Source organism: Dermacentor silvarum, chromosome 2 (assembly GCF_013339745.2).
Source record: "Dermacentor silvarum isolate Dsil-2018 chromosome 2, BIME_Dsil_1.4, whole genome shotgun sequence".
In the NCBI taxonomy this organism is placed as follows: Eukaryota; Metazoa; Arthropoda; class Arachnida; order Ixodida; family Ixodidae; genus Dermacentor; species Dermacentor silvarum.
This window is the reverse complement of record NC_051155.1, coordinates 9,221,599-9,248,188: the sequence shown is the minus strand read 5'-3', so window position 1 is coordinate 9,248,188 and position 26,590 is coordinate 9,221,599. Positions and strand designations below refer to the sequence as shown.

The window sequence follows — 26,590 nt, the reverse complement described above, 5'->3', positions numbered from 1 at the left end:
TTTTCTTTTTTATACGTCTTGCGACGGTGCAATGGCATGCGCTTCATCGGCAAGCGTCGGAGGTGAAAAAAAAGGCAAGTGGAACCGGCGATACTGCTGCGTAAAGGGCTGTCACAACCACGAAGGCCAGCCCGGGATAAAGTTATACAGGTTTCCTGGCAAGTCTTATGAGATCGAACGGCGAAAGAAATGGATCGCAGCTGTGAGGAGAGTAAAGTAAGTCTAAAGTAAGTCAGCTTCTTTGATATTTGTGAGAAGGTTTTGTTCTGTAAAGCGTGCTACACATGCGCGTTTCACAGCTCGTTGTGCGACGCCAGCGGCCATGGCCAGCTGCTGAACATTTAAAAGAAATTTGTCACGACTTTGCTGATTTGACGACTGCTTGCCGTTGTCTTAGCATTCGGTATGATCAGCATAGCACTGGCATGTGCGATGAGCAATATTTTATGCCAAGGAAGCCTATTTTCAGCTGGCGAGCACTAACTCGACGATCCTCGTTTCGGCCGCTGGCGCTTGAGAGGCGCGGTTTCACATGGTGCAATTTTTCTTGTGATATATATTTGCGATGTATCATTGTAAAAGCAAAGTGCGTATGCAAGGAAAGGAATTCGCAAGCGAAATCGTATCTTGTGAAAGGGGCCTAATGAGCCTCGATCATTGTACATGATGAAAAACGAACATTTGCGTCATGTAAATTAAGATCGCCTAGTTAATAAATCTCGTTTATCAGCGCAGTAGGTGGCTCCGACTGGGTCCCAAACGAGTCAACGAGGATAGCATGGTCACCGCCACACGATCCAACAATCCGAATCGTTTAGCTCACTCGACATGACTGTGCTGACGACAGCCTATATACGAGTGAGCAAGTAGCTGCACGCGGTCCAGATCGAGCTGTATGACAATCTAAAGTAACAGTGTGACAGGGGCATCAAATGATAGGCCGCGGCGTACAACGCGCTGGAGCGAAATGAGGCATGCATTGCCAACAATGAGGCGTCGATTGAAAATCGGTCAACTACAACGTTTTCAGGGTGCCCGTTTAGTGACTTCAATTTTAGCATAACAGTAAGCTTTACTCACGTGAAGGATGACGTCGTATACTTGCTTTCCCTGTTGCGAACGGCACTTCGCGTGAACGTCCACGCCGTCCACTTCTTTCACACAAGCAACATGCGAAGCAGCGTAGAGCTTGTCTCCGCTGGTTAACGCTGCACCGTGAAAGTAATCGTCTATTCCTTTAATAGGCCTGAACCCCGCAAAAGCTATTTGTGACATCACAGAGGGCCACGCTTGTACTTTCACGTACACACACGCACAAAAAAAGAAGGCGGATCGCGGATATACGTGCGGCTTTCGGAGGCGTGTATACGTAGTTCCGAAATCTCGCTGTCTTCCCCCCTTCCCAGTTTCGCGCCGCCCGCCACATGCGACGCTGAGCATCGCGCCACCGCTGCTGCGCAGCAGCGCCGCCTGTTCACTGTACGGAGCCTATAAGGAGCTTCGCCCCTAATAAAGCACCGTCGCACGGGATCGCGCCTTCACCTGCTGTTGCTGCAACACGTGGGTGATCTGCAGAAGCTGCTCCGGGGACAGCAGCTGGGTCGAGTGGTACGTGTTGCTCTGCTGGATGATCTGTATCGGGTTCTCCGACGACCATAGCGCCGCGGAGCTCTGCTTCTGCGAGGTGGCAGAGGTGGCCGGTTTGATCGTGACGGGGGCATCGGTGCTCTCTTCGTCGTCGGCGACACTTGACGCGGCCGAAGCGTCCTTCTCGTGGCCGACGCCGGCGAGCGCCACCTTGTCGGAGATGTGGGCGTATTCGTCGACCTTCTGGCGCAGGATGCCGTCCGGCAGCTCCTCTTTGTCACCGTGGGGCTGCAGCACGGCGGTGAAGCCGTCGCCGGGCGCGTACGACGCCTGATCGTCGTACTCGCCTCCCGCCGACGCCTCCTGGAACGCCTGCTGCAGGATGTGAGTGGTCGAAACGTCGGCCGACACCACCGGGACCGCACCGCCGTCCAATTTGCCGTCAGCGACCACGGAGCCATAGCCTACGCCCGCGTTCGTGCCAACTACCGCGAGGTTTTGTTAGAGTACGTTGTAGTTTTGCTGTTGTAGGTCCCCGTCCGCCATCTTGGCGCTCCGACAGGCGCCTGACTCGTATGACACATATATCATTTGTAAAACTGTCGCGCTCACCACTCGTTGCGTCAATTAATGAAGCGCACTTATATTGCGGGCCGCCAGCACGAATAAACGGGTCGTGGGAGTCGATGCCGAAAACCATACTCGTTCGGCTACTTTACCGAGGTCAGCACGAACACCCGCCATGACGCAATTGCTGCGCCGTTCGTTCCCCACACGGAGGAAGGAAACCCAGGAGAGGCCCCGGCCGGGACGGTCGTATAGGCTCCGTACAGTGAACAGGCGGCGCTGCTGCGCAGCAGCGGTGGCGCGATGCTCAGCGTCGGATGTGGCGGGCGGCGCGAACATGGGAAGGGGGGAAGACAGCGAGATTTCGGAACTACGTATACACGCCTCCGAAAGCCGCACGTATATCCGCGATCCGCTTTCTTTTTTTGTGCGTGTGTGTACGTGAAAGTACAAGCGTGGCCCTCTGTGATGGCACAAATAGTTGTTGCGCGGTTCAGGAATAGACGATTACTTTCACGGTGCAGCGTTAACCAGCGGAGACAAGCTCTACGCTGTTCCTTGCATGTTGCTTGTGTGAAAGACGGCGTGGACGTTCACGCGAAGTGCCATTCGCAACAGGGAAAGCAAGTATACGACGTCATCCTTCACGTGAGTAAAGCTTACTGTTATACTAAAATTGAAGTCACTAAACTGGCACCCTGAAAACGTGACACCCTGAAACCGATTTTTAATCGACGCCTCACTGTTGGCAATGCATGCCTCATTTCGTTGTACGCCGCGGCCTATCATTTGATGCCCCTGTCACACTGTTACTTTAGATTGTCATACTGCTCGATCTGGACCGCGTGGGCTGTCGTCATAGGCTGTCGGACTCGTAGGCTGTCGTCAGCACAGTCATGTCGAGTGAGCTAAACGATTCGGATTGTTGGATCGTGTGGCAGTGACCATGCTATCCTCGTTGACTCGTTTGGGACCCAGTCGGAGCCACCTGCTGCGCTGATAAACGAGATTTATTAACTAGGCGATCTTAATTTACATGACGCGAATGTTCGTTCTTCATCATGTACAACGATCGAGGCTCATTAGGCCACTTTCACGAGATACGATATCGCATGCGAATTCCTTTCCTTGCATACGCGCTTTGCTTTTACAATGATACATCGCAAATGTATATCACAAGAAAAATCGCACCATGTGAAACCGCGCCTCTCAAGCGCCAGCGGCCGAAACGAGGATCGTCGAGTTAGTGCTCGCCAGCTCAAAATAGGCTTCCTTGGCATAAAATATTGCTCATCGCACATGCCAGTGCTATGATGATCATACCGAATGCTAAGACAACGGCAAGCAGTCGTCAAATCAGCAAAGTCGTGACAAATTTCTTTTAAATGTTCAGCAGCTGGCCATGGCCGCTGGCGTCGCACAACGAGCTGTGAAACGCACATGTGTAGCAAGCTTTACACAACAAAACCTTGTCACAAATATCAGAGAAGCTGACTTACTTTACTCTCCTCACAGCTGCGACCCATTTCTTTCGCCGTTCGATCTCATAAGACTTGCCAGGAAACCTGTACAACTTTATCCCCGGCTGACCTTCGTGGTTGTGACAACCCTTTACGCAGCAGTGTCACCGGTTCCACTTGCCTTTTTTTTTTTTTTTCACCTCCGACGCTTGCCTAGGAAGCGCATGCCATTGCACCGTCGCAAGACGTATAAAAAATAAGGAGGCTGGTGAACAAAGCAAAACGGCTTCAACCGTGGCCGAGACTAAATGTAGCGCGCGGGAAAGAACACTCATCGAGCCGGCCGAGCTGCGGCGCCCACTTCCCAACACTGTTGCTTCGCTGCGCCAGATGGCGCCAGAGCAGCCGCAAACTCGACTGTACGTACGGAGCCTATAGACGATTTGCAGCAGCCGCTTCGTGCAACTGAAATCAGATGGCGCCACCGGAGCGCCGCGCGTGTTGGACATCTCTGGCCTTGGGCGCGCAAACGAAACTACCATTGCTCAGTCGCGAAAGCGTAGCCAGCGGCATTTAACAAGCGCAGTTTGTCAAACGTCGAACAATATTCTGCTCCATGTGGAGTTTAAGAGGGAAAACGTGTGCTGTGGTCGGATGCAAAAACTGTGATGGCGACATTAAGCTGTGGAACACGTCGGTGTGGGAAATACACGCGCCACAGCTGCATCAAGACTGCCCATGCCCGAGGCCGTTTTCCATGCGCCGATTTCCTCAAGGAGAGAAAAACAAGCTCACCCGACAATGCTGGATAGCGAACCTACAGAGAAAGAACTTCAATTAAGGCACATCGGCAAGAGTAAGTGGCAGATCATAGTACCGAATAAGCGAACGCGCTCGGCGTGCGGAATAGTGTATCAACTTCCCATCTTGCGCTTGCTGTACATTAAGGTCACCGTGCGATGTTTCCGTGGCAGAACACAAGCATTAGCGATATCGTATTGGAATAGTCACCTGCTATCAGTGATGTTTATCCTTAAGCGAAATTACATGCCACGTGCGTATATGCGCCGGGATCGGTGCCAATTAAGGCGTACTAGTTGTCGCGGTGAGAACTCCTGCAAAAAAGATTGGAAAAGTGCTATCTGAATCGCATTTTTAAATCGTTAAGCTTGACGAATTCCTGCCTGCGCGTCTGATTTTACATATGTTGGTTTCGCTGCTGTTTCGGATGAACGGTGTGATCAGAACGTAGACCTGGCGTTGTTTGTAGCCACAGGTGCGCGAAAGCTAGCTGTGTTGACGCTGTAGCACAAAATTATTGTTTTAAACAACGCTAGAAGCGTTCATTGCGTGTTTATCGTATCGTTTATCGTAAATGTCAAGAGAAACCATGAAAATAAAAGTAAATAATTTCAAACTTGCCAGTTTGACATTATTTGATTAGCTGCGCATTAAAGTAGTGGTAACTACAAATCAGCTGTTTCCTTCTGCCTTGTGTCTTTCAGGTTTCCCCCAAAGCGCATGCTGAATGTATATATTATTTACTTTAATTTTCATAGCCTCTTTTGACATCACGAAATTGTGGCATTATTTGACACTATGAAATTATGACATTATTTGTGATTATGGAAAAGACATTGGCAGCATATTGCTATTGCCTTTTTTGTCACATTGGTGGCAGTTTGCAATAAGAACTGCATGCGTTACCCATGTGCGTGCTTTTTATTTATGTGGACTCCTTTATTCTTACGTTGAAATAAAAGCAATCCATTATAAATATTACATGAATCACCCTTTTCTTTCAGGCATGTTCTATTCACTTTGTTGATGGGCGTCCAACCAAGGACTATCCCTACCCAACACAGCAGCTTGGAACACAGCTCTACGCTTGAGATGCCATCCTTGGATTGACACAAAGCTTTCCCAACATTGCCACTGTCAAAAAGGTTGATGCCCTCTGCAAACCCCCTGTAGTCCAGTGCAGGCTTCCCATCTTGGTCGATTGCCTTGACCATGTAGTCGTAGACAACTGAAATAGGGGAGAAACATTTGCATGTAGTGCGCGAATGAAAAAAAAAGGCAATGAAAGAAAGCTGATTTTTTATTTACTCCTCAAGACATCTGCAGATGTTTGAAATAACTAAAATAACACGATAGATACAGTCTAATATTAAACTGATCGTTTGGATTTATAATTTATAGTTCTGGAGTTTCAATAATTCATACATATTTGATTACTAAGCTGGTGTTGCTCTCCTATGAAGAGTTTGGAATGTTCAAACGCTCAGAACTACGTGCATGGCGTCGACGCAACACACAGATTTTCAAAATTATACGTGCATAAAAAATAAAACGGCCTTTTTAGAGGGTTATTTCTCCGGATCTCTTTCTTTCTCGTTGTACCTCGTTTTCTGTCACACTGAGCTAGAAGCTGCTTACGTCGGTCTCCGATCGAAATCGGACACTTCGATTACGATTTGCGGATCACGACCGACTGGATTCGGATCGAGGCTCAATTGCGATCGAACTTGCCCGTGTGACACGGGTTTTACTATGAAACAACACCCGTTCGGGGGCATTCAGTTAGTGGATCCAACAATCACAATCTGCCGCTGTGAAGTCAACTACGCGAAACTATTGCGTGCCCGCCGCACAGGTGAATTCTGCAGAGATCAGTGCACCAGTATCGAGAAAAACGCTTGCCTCAACGTATGTGGGAAGCTAAAATACCAGCGAGCGAGATGTCAACACACAAGCGGACACGGATTTTTCACTCGGCGCTCAAGCATACACATTCGAGGCCGTCAAGCAAAGCGCGAGAGGCTGGGCAACCACTTCAAACAGCTCAGATCGTAGCTTAATTACACCACACTAACCACAAAAAGAAAAAGAACTAGAGAACTGACGTGAACGCCGCACAAGAAGCCTCCATGAGCTCGAATCGCTCGGCGCGAACGAGCGACGCGCATGCACGATGATCGAGCGCCACAGCGCTCCGGCGCGAGCACATACAACGTTAAAATGACAAACAATGGTTCACTTACATGATCGTTCAACCATGGGCCAGAGCTTTGTGTCGTCGATCCAGCCGCTGTCCATCGGTGGACCCGAAACAACGCCGCTTGCCGCACCGTCGCCCACGACTACAGCAGTACGGCTCCTTCGCTGGCCTTCAACCCAAGGCCAGTCATGCCGGCGCAATCACGTGATCAAACATGGCCGCGCCCGTGCGCCGGTGCTGAGGAAAATGTGGCGGAAGTCAGGTGCTGTTCTTCGCAAAGGAGCACTAAGACGGGTACCCCAAATGCAAACTTTGCCATATATCAAACATGCTCATGAAGCTTTCGCTGCTGCTCTCGGCCTCTGAAAAGCAAGATAAGATTTTTCCGCCGGTGTCTTTCTCGCAGCACATTTTGTTCGCGAGAAAAGCTGACTTTGAATTGTGCTGTGTAAGCTTCAAAGTTATGTTTTAGGTCTGTGAAACAACAGATACACTCAAGCAATCACGGCGCGAGACTTCGTCGTCGTCTTAAACGTGCCACGGGAAAACACAGGAGCGCATGTGCTTCACTAATACTGCTACAGGAGTTTGTAGGCTTCGTTTTGACGCGTGTCGGCAGCACACACTTCCGGCGGCTCGTAACAATGCAAGTTCAAAGTTCGCGCCCATCTGCTCCGGCGAGCTGCAGAACCCGTGACTGGAGGCGCAAAGAGATATGGCGCACCAACATGGCTGCACTTCCCGAGCGCCAACTCGGCGCGGCTGGGGGCACTGTCAGCGATTAATTCATTCGCGCCTTGAGACAATATACGTAATTAACCAACAATAAAGAGTCCTTAATTACATTTAAATATACAGATACGTGCGTAGTATAGCAGCACGCATGGTAGTTTATCTTGTTTTTATGTAAGATATTGAGCTGAGCTTTAAATTTTTTATTACCCGAAAGAACCACTCGTACAATTGATGGGCTTCTGTATCGTTGGTATATAAGACGCATCAAAGGGAAGACTTGCGCCCAGATGAGCCTCGGTGGTCCGGGGTGCGGGCTTCAAACCCGTAGCTGATTGACGTCAGAGTGGTTCGATTCCACCTTCTGGGCGAAATTTTTGCAGCTGCTCGAGAAGAACTGGATTACTGTGTGGGAGATGGCAAGAAGCAGTAATTCACTTTTATTTTCTGCACTTAAGAGACTCGTTCGACGTCTCTGTTCTATACTTTAATTCAGAAACGTCCGGTTCAGACCACCATGGTTCAGACCTAATTAGATAGGAGAAATTACTATGTACTGAAAAGTGATTACTCATGGAATATATGCCCTCATAACTTCCTGAATTATATGTGTTTTTGCGCGGCGTGGAACTGGCAGCTGGCACCGACTGTTACGTGCTCTTTTTCAAGTTTATAAGGTACTAATTTTAGTGGCGTCCGTCTACGCAAAAACTATCATAATCAGCATTGACTCGAGCGTCGTCGTCTTCTTCCGCAGCTGGCTCGTGGACGCCCTGTGGTTTGTACTCGTGCTCGTCCTCGGCACGGGCCCGTGCCACTGTTCCCGCGTTCGTCGTCGTCTTCCACAGCTCGCTGCGTTGCTGCTAATCATTCCAGCGTAGAATTTGACTTCTCTTCTGTCGTCATAATGGGGAGGCCGCGTTTACCGGGGTATGAGCCATTCATTTTCTTACCGTAACGGACAGATTTAATTTTCAAGCAATGTGATTTTGAAGAATCGCAAGCGGCAATGGGGGGGGGGGGGGGGGGGGGGGGCAGGGGCGGATCCAGGTTTTTTCTGAGGGGGGGTCAGCTTCCGTCACTGATGATGATGATGATGATTGTAGCCTTGCTTATTTACCGAAATTCACCGTTTATGCTCACGACAAACCCGCGTTTTATACGGCTAGAGCAACACCTGTAGCCCGCCGTGGTGGCTCAGTCAACGTTAGGGCGTTGCGCTGCTGAGCACGAGATCGCGGGATCGAATCCCGGCTGCGGCGGCCGCATTTCGATGGAGGCGAAATGCAAAAACGCCCGCGTGCTTGTGTTTTAATGCACGTTAAAGAAACCCATGTGGTCAAAATTAATCCGGAGCCTTCCACTATGGCGTGCCTCACAATCAGAACTGGTTTTGGCACGTGAAACCCCAGAAAGAGGAAGAAGACCTGTAGCGAAGCCAGGTATCGGTTTCTCCGAGGCCATAGGAAAAGAACGTTACCGAATACAGCCATGTGCATATCGGCTGTGCCGGATAACCAAGTTTTATGGTTTTCTTAAAATTAGGCACTGGGAGGCACGCGAAGACCACCGGTACAATTAAGTTATGTGGCCAGGGGGGAACAAAGTGAGATGATAATTATCGCTGTGAGCAGCCCAATTAACTAAAATTGAACAATTATTTTTTGTCGACTGCAGTAAGTGTGTATGTTTGTATTGAAAACTTAGAGGCAGTCGTGTTTCTACACAGTATCAGTCGGAAGAATTATTCTAGCGCGTCCGTGCTCCGAGATATCCGACTCCAAATTTCAATTGTCGTACTGCGCAGAATTATCGAGTCGACGCAAGAGCGGTTTATGCTTTGTGTTGCTGTGGAAGGGAGGCATTTTGAACATTTTTAGGGCATTCACATCTTGATGGGCGAAGTGTTGTCATGAGATTTGTGCATGACAACAACAAACTGAAAGCAGCAGTATGAAATATTCGTTAGCATAGCTATAAAAAGGTTTCTGCTGTTGATGGTGCAGTTGTTGCTCATGATTTCAATAAAACTTATCATACTTGGAAATCAGCAGTCACTTTATTTGCGTAGCCCAGGCAAGGACCACGCCCGGTCGTCTAGTCACCATTACGCACACGCACTGCCCTCCGGCTTCTCCGCTCGCGCCATTATCTCGGCATGGCAGCTGCCGCCATCTTTACAGGCTGCGCGGTCGCGTGTTACGACGGCGGTTACGGGTTCCTCGATTTTTTTTTTTTCATTTCGCCAGCCGTGAGGGGAAGGGGGACAGTTATTATCTTTGCCAATGCCTCCGCCCCATTGTCAGACACAACGCCTCACGCAAAAGCCGCGTCACACCAGGGAGGAGCTTTGCGCCGATCCTCACTCTCTTGCAAGTTGCATGCACAAATCTCATGACAACACTTCGCCCATCAAGATGTGAATGCCCTAAAAATGTTCAAAATGCCTCCCTTCCACAGCAACACAAAGCATAAACCGCTCTTGCGTCGACTCGATAATTCTGCGCAGTACGACAATTGAAATATGGAGTTGGATATCTCGGAGCACAGACATGCTAGAAGAATTCTTCCAAGTGAAACTGTGTAGAAACACGACTGCCTCTAACTTTTGAATACAAACATACACACTTACAGCAGTCAATAAAAAGTTAATTATTCAATTTTAGTTAATTCGGCTGCTAACAGCAATAATTATCATCTCACTTTGTGTCCCCCTGGCCACATAACTTATTTGGGCAGGTGGTCTTCCCATGCCTCCCAGTGCCTAATTTTAAGAAAACCATAAAGCTTAATTTTGAACACCCCGTATATCTAGTCTGTATTGTTTCTTAAAATAAAATTTGGGATGATCTGTTGCAGGTTGGTTATAAATTCGTAAGCACGCGTCCGTTTTTGGAGTTCTATTGGGACACCTTGATTTCCATAAGAAGATCCTTGTGTTCGGCTGAGACACCTTCGTTTGCTTTGGAGGACTAACTCCCCTATTCTCAAACAGCCCTCGACTCGAAGCTCTTCCTCTATTCCACTTTGTTGAGCACAGCGCCGCCTCTCGACTGATAAAGACCCGACAATTTTAAAGAATTCCTGTGAATGATCGTGAAGATCAGTGACCACTTCTTTGGAGAGATGGCGGTGCTATCTTTCCTCTTGAGTCGAGGTGTTGTGTTGACTAGAGGAACGTTCTTGAATACGGGCGTAACGCCCCGCTCCAACGCGGCAACCACTACGCTTGGTGTTTACGATATGCGAATCACCGCGTATGAAGACTCACGCTGGGTGTTTACGATATGCGAATCACCGCGTATGAAGACTCACGACGCCACCTACAAGAAGAACGATGTGGCGTGTTAGCCGAGAGCGCAAGCCAGCGTCTTCATGTTTTGTTTCCCACTCGATGTCATCCTTTTACAAAAAGTGCGCATCTGCTCCCGTTTCTCTATCCACGCGACGCCATCCTAGACCCGCGCGCTGGCGTTGGCCGCTGACGTCACGCTCCCGCGAGAACGCTTCGCCCCGCTCCGCGAGAACGCCCACTCAGATAAAAGAATCCGGCGGGTTTGATCCTCCTATGCTTAATGTACGACAATAAAACTGCGAAGTTACAATGAAAAACTTGTAGCGTACGAACGGTACTGTGCTCGTGCTGGATATTGTCAACGTGTAACTGTGATCACAGTTTTAAAAAGTTGCCTATGCGTAGTTCTTAGTTTAGCTGTTAGTTGTTATTATTGATATATAAACACTTCAGCGAGAGATCTCTTTCATTAAGCAGTTTGGTCGCGGAACCGATGACATCCAATGAGGCAACCGTTGACACCCCGAGGGGGAACTAAGTTAATCAGGTGCGAAGGCGCTCGCGCGCACATCGGCGTGCTTGGCAAAAGGCACGTCCCCTCGTTCATTCGACGCCACCGACGGGACGAGTCAGGCACGGCCGGCGCCAGGAGGTCCAAGGTGTTCATGAGAAAAATTAACTACGGCAACTTCGGGACACCACACTCCTACGGAATACAACTAAGCTTGTGAGCGAGCTAGCTTTACTTCTACATGGCTGATACCACTGGTACTCGCGAAAAATACTTTTGAAGAATGCTGGTGGCCATATTTTTTTTTTGCGACAGGGCCATCCCCCTGTCAGCGAGGGGGCGATGCAGAAATCTGAGGGGGGGGTCAGGACATCCGGACATCCCCCCTGGATCCGCGCCTGGGGGGGGGGGGGGGGGGGGGAATGCTGATAACTACGCCGCCGAGCAAATTCGGGACATCGAACGCATCTGACAACGGCGGACTCCGGGCATACCGTCAGTGACGTCGTTCTCTCCGTCGCAGCCGTCGCATAATCGTTAGTTTAGTTGCACCCAGGACAAGCTTCGCTTTCCCTCATTTTCTAGTAGGGGAAGAGTTGGTTAGTTTTTTTTTTTTTTTTTTTTTTTTTTGTGGGTACGTAATGCATAGATCATTAGGCAGTTCATCTTGTTTACTAAAGCATTGAGAGCGATCCGGCGAGGAGCGAGTTGATCCGAAACGACCAGTGGAAAGCGCGAACCCGCTCCAGCTCGACCAGTGAAATGCGGATTCGCAGCCGTGGAGCAAAAAATCCTGCTCCAGATCGACCAGTGAAAAACGCCATAAATGTCGTACAAAAATCCCTCACCTGACTCGATCCTAGGCACCTAGGGACACGATCATTAGGGACTTTTGAGAAGGCGCGATGGTGGCGCCAAGCGACGACGGCATGGGATGGCGTGTTCGTTCTCGACGTGATCGTTCTCTGGCCCGCGCTGACCGCGCGTTGTTCAACATTGCGTGTGTGATTGTGCTTGCGTTGCTTGTGTATTGGTTGTAGCTTCTGTGTTACTTGGGCGGAAAGCCGTGAGTAGTGCTTGTGTGGCAGTGTGGCTTTGGCCTCGGTGAGCTCTGGCAATACGGAACCTGCGTTATGTGATCAGTGTTCCTTGACAATGCGGAGGTAGTGACGATTGAAATGTCGAAGTGGCGTCGCCGTGTCCGCCTTGGCATAACGGACGTCGAGGGATGTGCTGCTCTCTACAAGTCACAAAAATGTGACTGCGTCGACCGCCCATGGTTCAGCGCTGAATGTGTGGTTTGAGTACTGTGCTTGAAAAGAGTGGTGCAGCTGTGGTGCCCTAATTTCGCACAATTGAGACGCGTGCTTTTGTGCAAAAAGGGCAACAAATCGTATCTTAACTCGCTGAGACGATGCTACAATGTCAACAATGCCGTGCATGTTTATTATGATGGTAGTCTCTACAGCAAGCAAGCGTGCACTGCAGCTATGCTGTGAATATAGCCTAACTCGAATGTGGCGTTTGCAGAACCCTTGTGTTTGTTTCTGCTTTCAAACAAGCTGTATGTTGTTAGGATTATCACTCACTGCTCACATATGAGACATGGGAGTCCATCGTGTGGTTTGGGGCTCAGCACGAATGTGTGGTGATGGGGTGTGGAGTTGGTGGCTGTGTCAGGTGCCTCACTGAATTTTGTCATTGGAATAAGCTCAACGTAGAAGGACACACCCTATACCTGATCGCTCACTTTCACGGATATTGCCTTTTTTTCCTTGAAGTTTCCAGCCTCAGGACGCGCCTCGCATTATATTCGGGTCCGTGACACATATAATCACAATAAATTTTTCTTTAGGAGAGACCAGAAGCCGCTCGTTGCATCATATTTGTGGTCATGTTACTTACATGGAAATCCAGTACTTTCAGTGCCCATTGACTGATGAGGGGTGCAGGACTTTGGCAGTGGTAGCAGCACCAAAGCAGCTGCCCAAATGGTATACCCTATAGTGATAGATTTCTTGTGCACATGGGTGTACTGTGAAAACACGTGAAAGGAATTCCACAGTTGCTGCAGCATCACGTCTGGATCTGTGGATCACTGAGCGGTTGTTTGATCACATGGCTGAATTTCTGTTGTCACTGAGCGGTTCTTTGATCATTAGCTTAGGCTGTCTGTTTTCTACATATTATATTACAGCAATGGCGTCAGAGTAGCTGCAAATATGGGATTTTGCTGTACAATCGCAAGTTGGTTGCTTTTCTGACTGTTGCATTGCTCTATTTGCTGCAACTGCCGCCAAATGTTGCTTTACCATGTCTGGTTAATGCATTAAACGTGAACCACATTTGGATGATGCTTGTGAAAGTATAACATACTCCTTGTATGTAAAGAAAACTATCACACCGGTAGGTGTGGTGGAGTCACTGATGAAATAGAAGTTGAAAAATGAAAGTTCTCGCAAAATTTGGAAGTGTTCATGGCGCTTGCCATCAAAAATGTGTAACAATCCAAGCAAACATAAAGATAACCTACCTATCCTGAAGAATATGAAAGTGATGCGTCAAGTTGTCAACTTAAAGCTTGATATACTGGTGCCGATCAAGGAAAGAGTTGAGATTATCTAGAAGGATTCAGTGCAATTCATGTTTAATCAGCTTGGCAATCTTGTCAAAACGACCAAATAAAATTGTGACTTTTAAGAGATTGCCATGATAACGTGATGAGGTTGCTGGAATTATTTCGTGCTTGGGAAACAAAGCATCACAGGTATGTGGTGATTGAGCTTCTAAAAAAAATTAGGTGTGCCACTAAAGATATCTAATGAATTGAACACATAAACCACTGAAAGAAGTTGAGTGTGCAAAGGCAAATGGCTACAGCTATATTTGCACAGTAATAGAAAAGTTGTAATCGGGCTAATGGTGCACAGGTGATGGATGTATATTGCATGTTCGAGGGCTTAATTTTTCATGAGCTACTCATTTTTGTTTTCCTGTTTTGTTTCCATGTGCCTTAGTGAGTGGAATGCCTGACTGCAGACTCCCGTCATTATGTACAATTAATGAAAAGTAAAGTAAATTTTTCTATGGAACTCTGTTTTTGTAACTTCTGTTCAGTTGCAAATGACGCAGTTGTCCCTACTCTGCACTGAATGGTGAAGGGGGGGGGGGGGGTGAGCGCATGCAGGCACCCTATTTACTGGAGCTTTGGGGCGCCCTCACCATGGCTGCTCACATGCCCATTTTTCTGGCTGTAACAACCTAGAGTCAGTGCACAGGTGTTTTTAACGTTCCAGGATTAAGTAAACTTGACGTCACTATGCACAAAATTTAGATGACAGCCCAAGATGGCAACTGCCATGAACTGAATATAAAATTGCCTATAAGCATGCATTGTGCAATTGAATGCCTGTGAATTCTGTAATGCCACTTTCATGAAATTGACTGGCATGGTTTGGTTGAAACTGAAAACATGTTCGATCCTCAGTTGTAGCAGACTCACTTCACTATAACATATTTGATAATGCCAGGTGCAGATTGTGAAGGAATTGAAGCGGATGTTACTCTTGGTGAGAATCAGTCATGCTCATTAGAAATTATAGCTAAGGCTATATATACATTACTTCAGTTGAGATCAACTAATGTTGAGATAGAAGCTCAGCTGTCGCACATAGGTACAGGCGAATAAATTTAGAAAGAAAAATTCTGGCACAACCCATTTCACGATGATGCCGATGCTAATACGATAGCATTGAAACAATGTAGAGACATTGTATTGCCACCACAGAGATCAGTCATGTATGAGCCGGGATCCTCTCTCACGAGTCCCTCTGGACATGCTACGCCTGTTAGCAGGGTTGCCACTAAGTCGGTGCTTGACATTCGATTCAAATCTGCCCAGCACCTAAGAAAATTTTTTTGTCATTGGTGAGCGGCCCGGCCCATGCCTCTTGACCTATTTTTGTTTCGAACTGGGTGTCCTCAGCACAGCAGCCCCAGTGCTCTACCCATTTTACCATGGATTACCCAGTGACCCAAGTTTACGGAAAAATGGATAAAGACCTGGACAGACAGGAAGATAGGATATTCCACACTTTTCAGGGTCTAAGAACGATAATTCTAGGCAATATACACAACTGGCCTGTTATGGATACATTGCCAGCATTGCAGGAGAACAATTGACAATTTAGAGCTTCTATTGGTAAAACCACAACAATATACACAATTTTGATTTCACAAGAAACAGTAGTGCCATCTGGTTTATGTATTCATCTACGTCACAGGCTCCAGAAGGAGTATTGCGTGGAGGGGGGAGGGCATCGCATAACAAAGGAGCGAAAAAGTTATACAACGTTAGAAATATAAACAGCGACACAAGATCAACGCAATAACTTGAAAAGAACAGAAATTATAAAATTGTGAAGTAAAATTCTACCATTAGAAAGCTGGGTTATAAAGTGAATAGTACGATTGCATAATTACATAAAAAAAGTTACATACACTGAAATAGAAACACTTGAACACTACCCAAACATACTGATTTTTTGTTAGAAGGTTACAGTATTGTTAATGTCGGCAATGTTATCGAGAAGACCATTCTAATGCCTAATGGCACGTGGCAAAGCAGACAAGTCAAAGGCATTAGTTCGACCAAAAATGTGCTGGACGCTAATGCGATTGTGCAAGCACCTAGATGTGTGGGATGGACACGCAAGAGGCAAGGTGGACGACAGCTCACTATGAATGATTTTATGTAGCAGACAAAGCGACACTACATTCTGGCATGATTCCAAGGATGGTAGCGACAATGACAACATAATGTTAGATACGCTCAAATGTTGGTTGCAGTCCCTGGCGATTAAACATGCAGCACAGTTTTGGCTATACTCAAGAATGTGGATTAGATATGCCCGGTGAGGTGAGCAAATTGAACCTGCCAATTCTAGTTGGGGCAAGAATAATGTTTGATATGCTAGCTTTCTTGTGAAGGAAGGAGCAGCATGAAGGTTGCATTTTTGAAGATTGATGATCAAAGCAGTTGTGTATATGGAGGTTAATCGATAGTACATACAACACTGCCACAGTGCAGTCGAGACATTGCAGTAGTGAAAAAAATTCAGAGCACTTATCAACAAGGACATGTATGCAAACAGCAACACAACACACATGGAGATGAGATGCAGTGCAACAATGCCCTTGTAGCCTACAATGTGTGGTTACTCAATATTTAGAAGCAACGGCACTACCACTAGGGCAACTAGAAGTGTTGTGCATGGGTGACGAGTTGACCGTAGTAGCAGCAGAATGCACAGGCTGTGAACTTGCGAGGCGATCAGCTGTTGTGACAACAATGAACTGTAGACTGCCTAGGTCGAAGGGAACACAGCACGTTGGCCTGTTGGCTCTTCACTGATGTTGCGTAAGGGCCTATAATTTGTGCAGAAAGCATGTGGCCATCCATGGCTCAATCCCAGTTGTATCGTTGTGGGTGCCGATATTGCTCTTAAATTTTCCAAAAATGCGGGCATGACCAACTTAGTCGTCTGCAGTTTAGACTTTTCTGTCACCACCAAAGAACACTGCTAATGGTGCAGTTTTTTGGTAGGCTTAACATCTTTTAAAAGCACCTCAAAAGAACATTGCCAAGAATTTCTCATCAAATTGACAAAACACAAAGAACAAACCAGCTTAGCTAGCCTCCTCATTTTGCAATCAGAATAGCAGCTCACTTTGAAGAAAATGGGCCCATATTGTCATCATGCTAACTGAGGGCATGCAAAACGTGGAATGCCAGATTGGGAGCAGTACTGGGGCACTCCTTACAATCTTCTCATGGTAGACATTGTCTTATAACACATGCTAGGCATGTATATATTGTGAGCATTATTCATACACTTCATATTCTCATCTGTACATACTCATCATCACCATTCTTGGTCTGGTGGTGGGGCTCTCGCTTGAGAGAATAAAGGAGAGAGTGACCGCCTAAACGTTGTCTCGCAAGTGGTGGAGTGTGCTGTCCGGTTCCTTGGTCCTCTCGCCCCCGGTCTCGCTTCAGCTTCACCTACGCTACATCCCTGGAGCTCCGCTCGGGTCGCCGCCTCTTCCCAGTGCACTCGACCATGTCCCAAGACCAGCAGGCCAATACCGCGCCATCCCCCTTGCCTGCTCCAGCGGCAACACCTTCTTGGACAGTCACCACCCCTCAATAGGATCCACCGGTGTTTGCTGGACTTCGCGGTGGTGACGTTGAAGACTGGTTGGAGCAATACGAGCGCGTGAGTGATTTTAATCACTGCGACGAATCTGCAAAACTGCGGCACGTCGTCTTCTATCTCACCGGCGTCGCAAAAACTTGGTTTTCCAACCATGCACTCGATCTCGTAAACTGGAGCACATTTAAACTTCACCTACGACAGATTTTCACGAACTGTCCGCTCCGATATCGCCAAAAAGAAGCTTGCTGAGCGTGTTCAGCACACAGGAGAGTCGTACACTTCGTACATAGAGGACGTCCTTGCGCTCTGCCGCCGCGTGCACAGCTCGATGGCGGAGAGTGACCGTGTACGCCACCTGCTCAAGGGTATTGCGACTGTCGCATTCAATGCTCTTGTTGTGCTGAACCCCACTACCGTCGCAGACATCATCAGTACGTGTCAGCGCCTGGATGAGCTTACTATGATCCGCTTATACCCCGACACGTCTGATTTCAGGGCGTCCAACGATAGCGAGCTACGTGCTCTGATTCGCTCCATAATCCGTGAGGAACTGCACACCCAAGCTTCGTCGACCTCTCCGGAAGTTCATAAGACACCTCCTGGTGGCGGCCTACGCCATATCGTGAGGGAAGAGATAGCTGCTGTGACGTGCCCGCTAACCCCGAACCCGCATCCCATCCCTACGCCAACTTACGCTCAGGTTGCCTCCCTGGTGCCACCCTTGCAGCAGCCACCTCAGCAGGCGCCTGCAATGCACGGGTCCCTGAATCCCATCACTGCGTGACCACCACCTCTTGAATCTTACAACATGTGGAGCCCACCTCGGCCTGTTTGCTACTACTGCGGCATCCGTGGCCACATTTCAAGGTTTTGCCGTCGCCGTCAGCAAGATGAAAGGCATGGCTATGACGGTTTTCAAAGGGATGAGTTTTCTGAGCCTGTACCACAACATCGGCGTTCGTACTACAATTATTAAGCTCGACGTTCCCCATCTCCGCAGGAATTCAACGCTGCCGGTTCATTGCGCTTCCAGCGTCGTCGCTCTTCATCACCGATGCGACGCTCCTTTTCCCCTCTTCGACCGACTACTTCGTCCTCCGATCACCGCCCGGAAAACTAAATAGTGCAGCTTCAGGAGGGAAAGCTGCATCCTTTGGACAACTTGAAACTCCTCCGGAGCGCCCGTCAAATGTACTTGTGGTGTTTGTTGAAGGTATACGGACTGAAGCCTTGGTTGACACGGGTGCATCGCTTTCGGTTATTAGTACTGACTTGTGTTCTCGATTGCGAAATGTGAAGACACCATATAATGGACCTCCCCTTCGTTGTGCTAATGCAGTTCTTCTTCAGCCCTCCGGTGTTTGCACTGCGCGTGTTTTCATTGATGGCATCCTTCACCATATTCAGTTTGCCGTGCTATCTTTGTGTACCTACGCCATGATTTTGGGATGGGACTTTCTGTCCTCAGCGTCAGCTTTCATATCTTGCCGTCAGCGAACTATTCATATGACGGACACTAAATCTTCGTCCGCTGTCGATGCTCACAGCCTGCGCTTCGTCACGTGTACTGACTCTTTCATTCCCCCGGGCAGTGAGCATGTTCTAACACTGACTTCCGACACGATTGTAAATGGTGATGTGTTCCTTGCACCGATCGGTCACTGCATATCTGGTGGGCTTAGCATTGCTCCTAGCCTGGTGCGGTTTCAAGACGGTAGAGCATTGATCGCTGTGCATAACCCTACTTCTTCGCCAGTAGTGCTCTTGCAGGGCACCTCTGTGACCTGCATTACTGACACCGAACGTCTTTCACTAGTACCCCTTCACACCGACTCACCAGCTTTGTCTACCACAACTGACGATCATGCTGCGTCCACTTCTTTAACGGCCGCGATAAATCCCGATCTGACTGCTGCGCAGAAAGAAGACCTTTTGGCCCTACTGCAGAAACACAGCGCCTTATTTGACGTTAACACCAAGCTTCTGGGACGCACTTCCGTTGCTGTGCATCGCATCGAAACCGAAGGCTCTTCGATTGTACGCCGTCGCCCGTATCGCATGTCTTCCGCAGAATTAAAAATCATTGCGGACAACGTTGATGACATGCTTAAAAGAGACATCATTCGGCCATCGTCCAGTTCTTGGTCGTCTCCTGTTGTGTTGGTCCGCAAGAAAGACGGCTCTGTACGATTTTGCGTCGATTATCGAGCACTTAATAAGATCACGCGCAAAGACGTATATTCGATGCCAAGAATCGACGATGCCATTGACTCCCTCCAGGGCGCTGAATATTTCTCAAGTCTCGACCTTCGATCTGGGTACTGGCAAATACCCATGCACGAAGCGGACAAGGACAAGACAGCCTTTGCAACACCAGATGGACTTTACGAGTTCAACGTGATGCCCTTCGGTTTATGTAATGCTCCTGCAACATTTGAACGCATGATCGACACAGTTTTACACGGCCTTAAGTGGAAGACCTGTCTGTGTTATTTAGATGACATCGTTATTTTTTCTACAACTTTTCTTCGGCACCTTGAGCGTTTGGACGACGTTTTAACATGCATTTCTAACGCTGGACTCCAACTCAACACAAAGAAATGTCATTTTGCCCGAAAGAACATCAAAGTGTTGGGCCACCTTGTCAGTAAAGGTGGCGTTCGACCAGATCCTGACAAGGTTGCTGCCTTGATTCACTTCCCTCGCCCTGAAAATCAAAAGCAGTTGAGAAGTTTCTTGGGCCTGGCTTCCTACTTCCACCGCTTCATCAGTCATTTTGCTGCCATGGCGTCGCCGCTGCACAAGTTGCTGACGTCGGGCACTGCTCTCACTTCGACAGACGACTGCGAACTTTCTTTCCAAGCCCTCAGCAAGCCTTGACATCCGACCCCGTCCTGTGTCACTTTGATGAGAACGCACCAACTTGTTTGCACACCGACGCTAGTGGCCATGGGATTGGTGCTGTTCTTGTACAGCGTGATACCACTGCACGAGAGCGAGTTGTTGCTTATGCCACTCGCACATTAACGGCTGCTGAACAGAACTACTCGATCACAGAACAGGAATGCCTCGCAGTAGTTTGGGCCATACAAAAATTTCGACCATATCTTTATGGACGCCACTTCACTGTCATAACCGACCATCACGCCTTATGCTGGTTGTCGTCACTGAAAAATTTGTCGGACGCCTTGGTCACTGGGTGCTCCGATTACAAGAGTACGATTTTGACGTTGTGTACAAGTCTGGGAAAAAACATCAAGATGCCGACGCTCTGTCTCGCTGCCCGCTTCCACTATTATCTTCGAGCACGTCTCTCCATTCCGCGCCACTTGATGAGACTATGTCTCCCCTTACGTTATTACCACTAGCTGTTACTGACACGACATCTTCTAATCGCGGCACGTTCGCCTCGTGTCAACGTTCTGATCCCTACTGCAGCAGCATCATCGACCGACTGTGCGGTACTATTTCTGCACCGAATGCCAGATTACGTCGACAACTGCGACTATTCAAGCTTGAGAATGATGTGCTGCACCGCTACATTTACAACACTGACGGAAACCACTGGGTACCCGTTCTTCCATGTTTTCTGCGCACACAAATCCTTCAAGCCTTTCACGACGACCCATCTGCTGGCCACTTGGGTTTCCACAAAACGTACCACCGCGTTAGGAGCCGTTTCTTTTGGCCAGGCATGTCTACCTATGTGGCCAAGTACGTCGCTTCTTGCGTTCAGTGTCAACGGCGGAAACGACCGACTTCACCTCCTGCTGGCCTTTTACAGCCCATCCCATGTCCCGAGACACCGTTTGCCATCGTTGGAATAGACTTGGTCGGACCTCTGCCCATAACGCCAGCAGGTTTTCGTTGGATCGTGACAGCTGTCGACCACCTCACACGGTACGCAGAGACGGCGCCTTTACGCTCTAGTTCGGCCTCAGACGTTGCCAACTTCTTTTTGGATGCCGTTGTGCTGCGTCAGGGTGCACCTCGTGTACTGTTGAGTGATCGCGGCAAGACTTTCATGTCAACAATGATCGAAGAAGTACTCAGAGCTTGTGGCACAGTTCATAAGACGACATCCGCGTACCACCCTCAAACAAATCAGAGCGATTTCACCGCACGCTAACAGATATGATATCAATGTATATCGGGCCAAGCCACGACACGACAACTGGGACAAACTTTTACCTTTTGTGACGTTTGCTCACAACACTGCTATCCAGCGAACTACAGGCTACTCACCCTTCTACCTTGTTTACGGCCGTTCGCCGACATTCGCCATCGACGCCACTTTCTTAACTGCCCTAACTAACACCTCGGCCAGTATACCCGAACAGTTTGTCTCGCGGCTTCACGAATGTCGTGACCGTGCTCGATTCAATACAGAAGTCAGTCAACTAGACCGCAAGCAACGTTACAACATCTCTCGTCGAGACGTCTCCTTTCGTCCTCGAGATGAAGTGCTCCTTTGGACGCCCATTCATACACCCGGTTTGTGCGAGAAGTTTGAATCGCGCTTCCTTGGCCCCTACATTATTAACGAACAAACATCCCCTGTGAACTATCGTGTTACTCCCGTCGAGGTTTCTTCGGATCATCGTCATCGTGGTTCGGAGATCGTTCACGTTTCGCGTCTCAAACGATTCGTTCGGCGTTTCCCTCCTGACGCGCCGTCCGGCCCTGCAAATCCGGATTCGGTCCTTCGTCTGGATGTCACGTGACCTCACATCAGCGATTTGCCTCGTCCGCGCCTCGTCCGGGAGGCGCGCGGACGGATAACGCCAAGCCGTTTTTCACATCCGGATTCTGGCTGGGTAAAGCCGCAGCTTTAACTTATAAACACGCAATGTCTGGCAACCAGTACACTTTTCTCCTGCTCGAGGACACCCGCATTGCAGTCAGCATCAGTACTTTGTTTGCTGGCGCCTGGTTTCAGTGCTTCATAGCTCCTGGTTTCGTTCACTTCGATGAACAATTAATTTGTGCGATGATGCCGCCTTTTATTTCAACCACATCGTGGAAGAGTTTCCCACTTTGTGGGACCTCAGCCGTGCAGTTTATGCGGACAGCATCACAATCAGGAAATAGTGACTCTCCTGCAAAGAAAAAAAAAATCTCAGTCAACTGCTCGCTAGCAGACTACAAAAAAGTAGGACGTGTACAAATACATCTGATATCTGGTTGTTTTAGAGCAGTAAATGAATAGAGTATCAGCGAAAACCAATCACACTGAGTGGTGCAGTTAAGTGTAAACATATCAATATTATCTCATGCATGTTTATGCAGAAAGTCGGTGCCGACAGCATGGCCATACAAAACTTGTGCGCACTCGTGATACCCCTTCCACGTGAACCCTCTGGATCTGCATTGAATATTTCGAGCGCGATTGAGCTTCTACACTACCACACGAACGCACTTAAAGACACTTGTGTAGCGGCCTTCGATCAGCACCAAGCTCAGTTTTCAAGCGATATACATTTACCACGGCGATCTCTAATAACTTGTAAACGTGTGATACTTACCTGAAGCAAGGTACCGCAGTGTGACCTGCAACACGGTGTAAGAGCATATTTCTTACACCGTGGTTTCCGCTGATATAGAACGGCGCATAACGGTATTCTCCCTTCGTATGCGGGGCCCCACGCGCGACAGCAGTTGCAGAAACTGGGGCCGTATTCTGAAACGTTCGCCTAGGCGAAATCAGCGTGCGCGCTGATTGGCTGGTTGAGCAAAATTGAATGACGTCGGGCTCAACCACCCAATCAGCTCATCCAATTTAGCTACAACAGCCAATCAGCGCACGCCTGAAAGCGAAAAAAGAAATTTCGCCTAGGCGAACGTTTCAGAATACGGCCCCTGCTCTCTGCTTACACGATGCAGCCTCCAGTATTCGTCGAGGTCAGTCTTCAGGAGCTCTGCGTAGAGCAGGTTTTGGACCCCCAATTATTTCCTTCCCATCCAGTCTTTCCGCCAACAACGCCGTTTTCGTGGAAACAAATCAAAGTCCTCGTCAATCTCGAACATAAGAACAGCCATCGCGGCCAAACTGCCCAAACTAGAGTGTACTATAATATAGATTATGTACACTCTACCCAAACGTCGCTTTTAGCTGGCCTCCATTTTGTAGGAAGAAACTCTCAAACCAGTCTGCTGCTAGCCAGCGCAGAGGCTGCGGTCGAGAGTAATCCGGCTCGGTGGCGCTGTCGTCTGCTAGGGTTTCGTCCGCCGTGTGGATGCGCCTGCAGCCGGACGGTCCGTGGCATAGTCGTCCGCGTCCGCTAAAAATCCGGATTCGGTCCTTCGTCTGGATGCACCATAATTGGATATTTCGAGCGTCTGCACAGCACGGATTTCACGGCGTTCTGCCACCACAGCTGCACTACTCGTTTCAAGCACAGAGCACAAACTGAGGCCTCAGGGCGTTCTGCCACCACAGCTGCGTCATTCGTTTCAAGCACAGTACTTGAACCACACCAACGCCTCCTATAGACGTTTTCACGAGGGCGCTCCCGACGGTCTGGCGTGGAGAGTATGTGTCAGTGTTGCCTGTTCGGTCTGGACTGTGAGCTTGCCTTGCGCTTGCATTGCGGAGTGGTAGCTTTCCTTCGATGTTTCCGTTTATTTTTGTCACGAATGACTGACGCTCGTAAATAATGGCATATATACTCATCAAAAGGCTACAGGCCAGTACTGTGCAGTTTATGGGTGCACAAACAACCAGCGGAAAATATCGATTTTGGGGACTAAGTGTGTCCACAACTAAGCACTCCGCGAGACCACCGCCGCGATGTGGTATGTTCACGCTTCGCCGGTTTCCTGCATCACCTGAGGACTTGGCATTTCAGTCTAATGTGAACCAAGGCACACATAAGTAAAATAACACATTTTGGTAAACTCTTTTCGGCACATTTCCCAACAGGTTGCGAGAATTGTCAGCTTTTCCATGCAATATTTTCTCATATGTAGTGAAAGAGGCTACATTTGTTATTCTTTCAAACACGACTTCATTCCAGTGCCTAATACGGGGGTCACACGGCGCACTTTTGATCGTGATCAAGCCCGATATGGGTCGAATTTCTTGGTCGCGATTGGCTTCTTTGCTCAATCTACGGAAGGGAGCCAATCGCGGTCGAACATTCCCATCTAGATCGGTCTCGATCGCTATCAAAAGTGGCCGTGTGACACCGGTATAAGACAAACTGGAGCACTCTGCGAGAGAACTAGTCGGTAAATACACTTCGCAACCATCTGGAAAAATCGTGTCCTATGGAAGATGTATGCAGACCCTGTGTCCACCAGAACATTGTCTCTGCATTCACACGCACCCTGCGCGGCCCTGCCCATAAAGGTAATTAACTTCAACAGTGTGGTGCTGCATCGAGCTCACCCATCTTTGAGCGTTGTCTATGTGCTTGGGCCGGCAGCAAGAGAATGCAAAAACGAGCGTGTCAACCTCATCAGTGCGGCCTATCGCCAGTGTTAGAGTTCGTGCCGTAGAAACGCGCTAAATGAGCCCGCGCAAGTAAGAACGTAAAAAAACCGGTATTCGCATGGGTACGCGGACAATAGCATCATGCTTGCAAGAATAAAAGTAACGAAAAAAATAAATTCGCACAGTCAATAAAGTGAAATACTTACGTGCGTGCAGAGACTGCTTCGCTGACCACTAAGCGCTTTTCACTCACGGTCAGTAGTGGTTTACAGTCATATGCATATGTATTTATTCGACAATTGTTAAGACTCGACATTACTTTATTATGAACATAGCACAGTGATACGGTGTAAGGGAAACAAGAGAAAGAGCAGAGATGGCCCTAACGCTGCAATATTATTGGCTTATTTCGCTTCAGAGATAGCGCGCACGAACAATTCTTGCCGTACGCGATATCTTCAATACAAACTTCGCGCACGATCTACGTTAAGGTTCACCGTGAGCGAAGCTTGTTCCAAATTCAGACATTCGAAAGAAAAGCCATTCCAGGTAAACAAACGTAAAAAATAGGTAAACAAATATATCTTTATAACAAGTCCTGTTATAATCCCTATTGTGATTGACAGTATGTATAAATAAATACATACTAAAAATAAAAATCTAGCACCTGGGCTGTATCAGTCGCGCTGGCATCTGTGATCACCGCCGCGCGTCGGTTCGCTGCAGGTACCGCGCTGCTCGATCGCCACGCTTTATGCTTTGACATTTGGTTATAAGCACCCTGCACCGCACTAGATCCAATAAATTTTGCATGATTGAGCTGTTCAGTTGCGTCGGAAGCGTATTTAGTAACCACCGCATATCTACCAACCACTGACACGCGTCGTCGGGCCGCCGGCGCCTGGTTCTATAAGCATTGCCCGACAGCTACGTACGCGCCTGCTTTCGCTAAATGAGGCAACCCTCAATCGCGAAACGTAATGGTGATCAGATTCAATCGACGATACGGTCACATGTGCCCAGCAATAACAATGAAATATACCGCTGATTAGCACGCCAGGTCTCGACGAAGCAGACGCGGCTGCCGCCGCTACCGACGAAGAAACACCACATCCACTGGCTGGGCTTGCTGTTGCCATGCCACGCTCACTGAGCGCTCACGCGAGCACGTGAAACATGTATCAAGTCAAGCGGCACAAGACAAGCAAAGCGGAAGAAAACAATCGAAATAATGCGCGGCGAAGATCACACAACCGAAGTGCGGCCGGCCTGCTCTCGCAAGGCGCACAGTCCAAAATGGAGGCGACGCTAGACGTCGCTCGTGTCGGTCAATGGCGCTGCTCAAACGTCGGTTTGTGAAAAGATATTCTAGTACACTCTACTGAAAAGGTCTATAGACGTCAGACTCTGGAGCTTTGCAAGACGCGTAGCGCCACCTGCCGGTGCGAAGAGGTAATAATTGAGTAGTGCAAAGTGCAACTCCCTTGCTAAGTTGCCTAAGGAGCTACGAGTGCGAAACAACGATTTAACTAAATTTTCGTTCATATTGCGAATATTTTGCGCATTTAACACCCAGAATGAGAGCTAATCGGACGCGCCGCTGAACTGCCATAAATTTCTTGTTGACGACGGCAACCGCGACAGCTCCGCGCGCTACGAAGAAACGCCGCATACGACGTTGCGTAGTAAATTGCCATGAACGTGAAGGACTGAATAACAACGTTCAGTTTTACCGATTTCCATCCCGGTCGTATGAAGGAGAAAGGCGAGAGCGCTGGATACGG

The 26,590-nt window shown here is 48.5% G+C and overlaps 1 protein-coding gene and 1 non-coding gene across 2 annotated transcripts in view; one reads left to right on the top strand and one right to left on the bottom strand.

The window, feature by feature from the left end:
• LOC119439895 (very long-chain specific acyl-CoA dehydrogenase, mitochondrial) overlaps positions 1-26,590 on the bottom strand; it is a 444,311-nt gene that overhangs the window by 355,291 nt on the left and 62,430 nt on the right. The gene's annotated exons all lie outside the window — the stretch shown is intronic.
• Trnastop-uca (transfer RNA opal suppressor (anticodon UCA)) lies at positions 7,632-7,718 on the top strand. Its single transcript has one exon. It is a non-coding gene; the product is annotated as a tRNA-Sec (tRNA).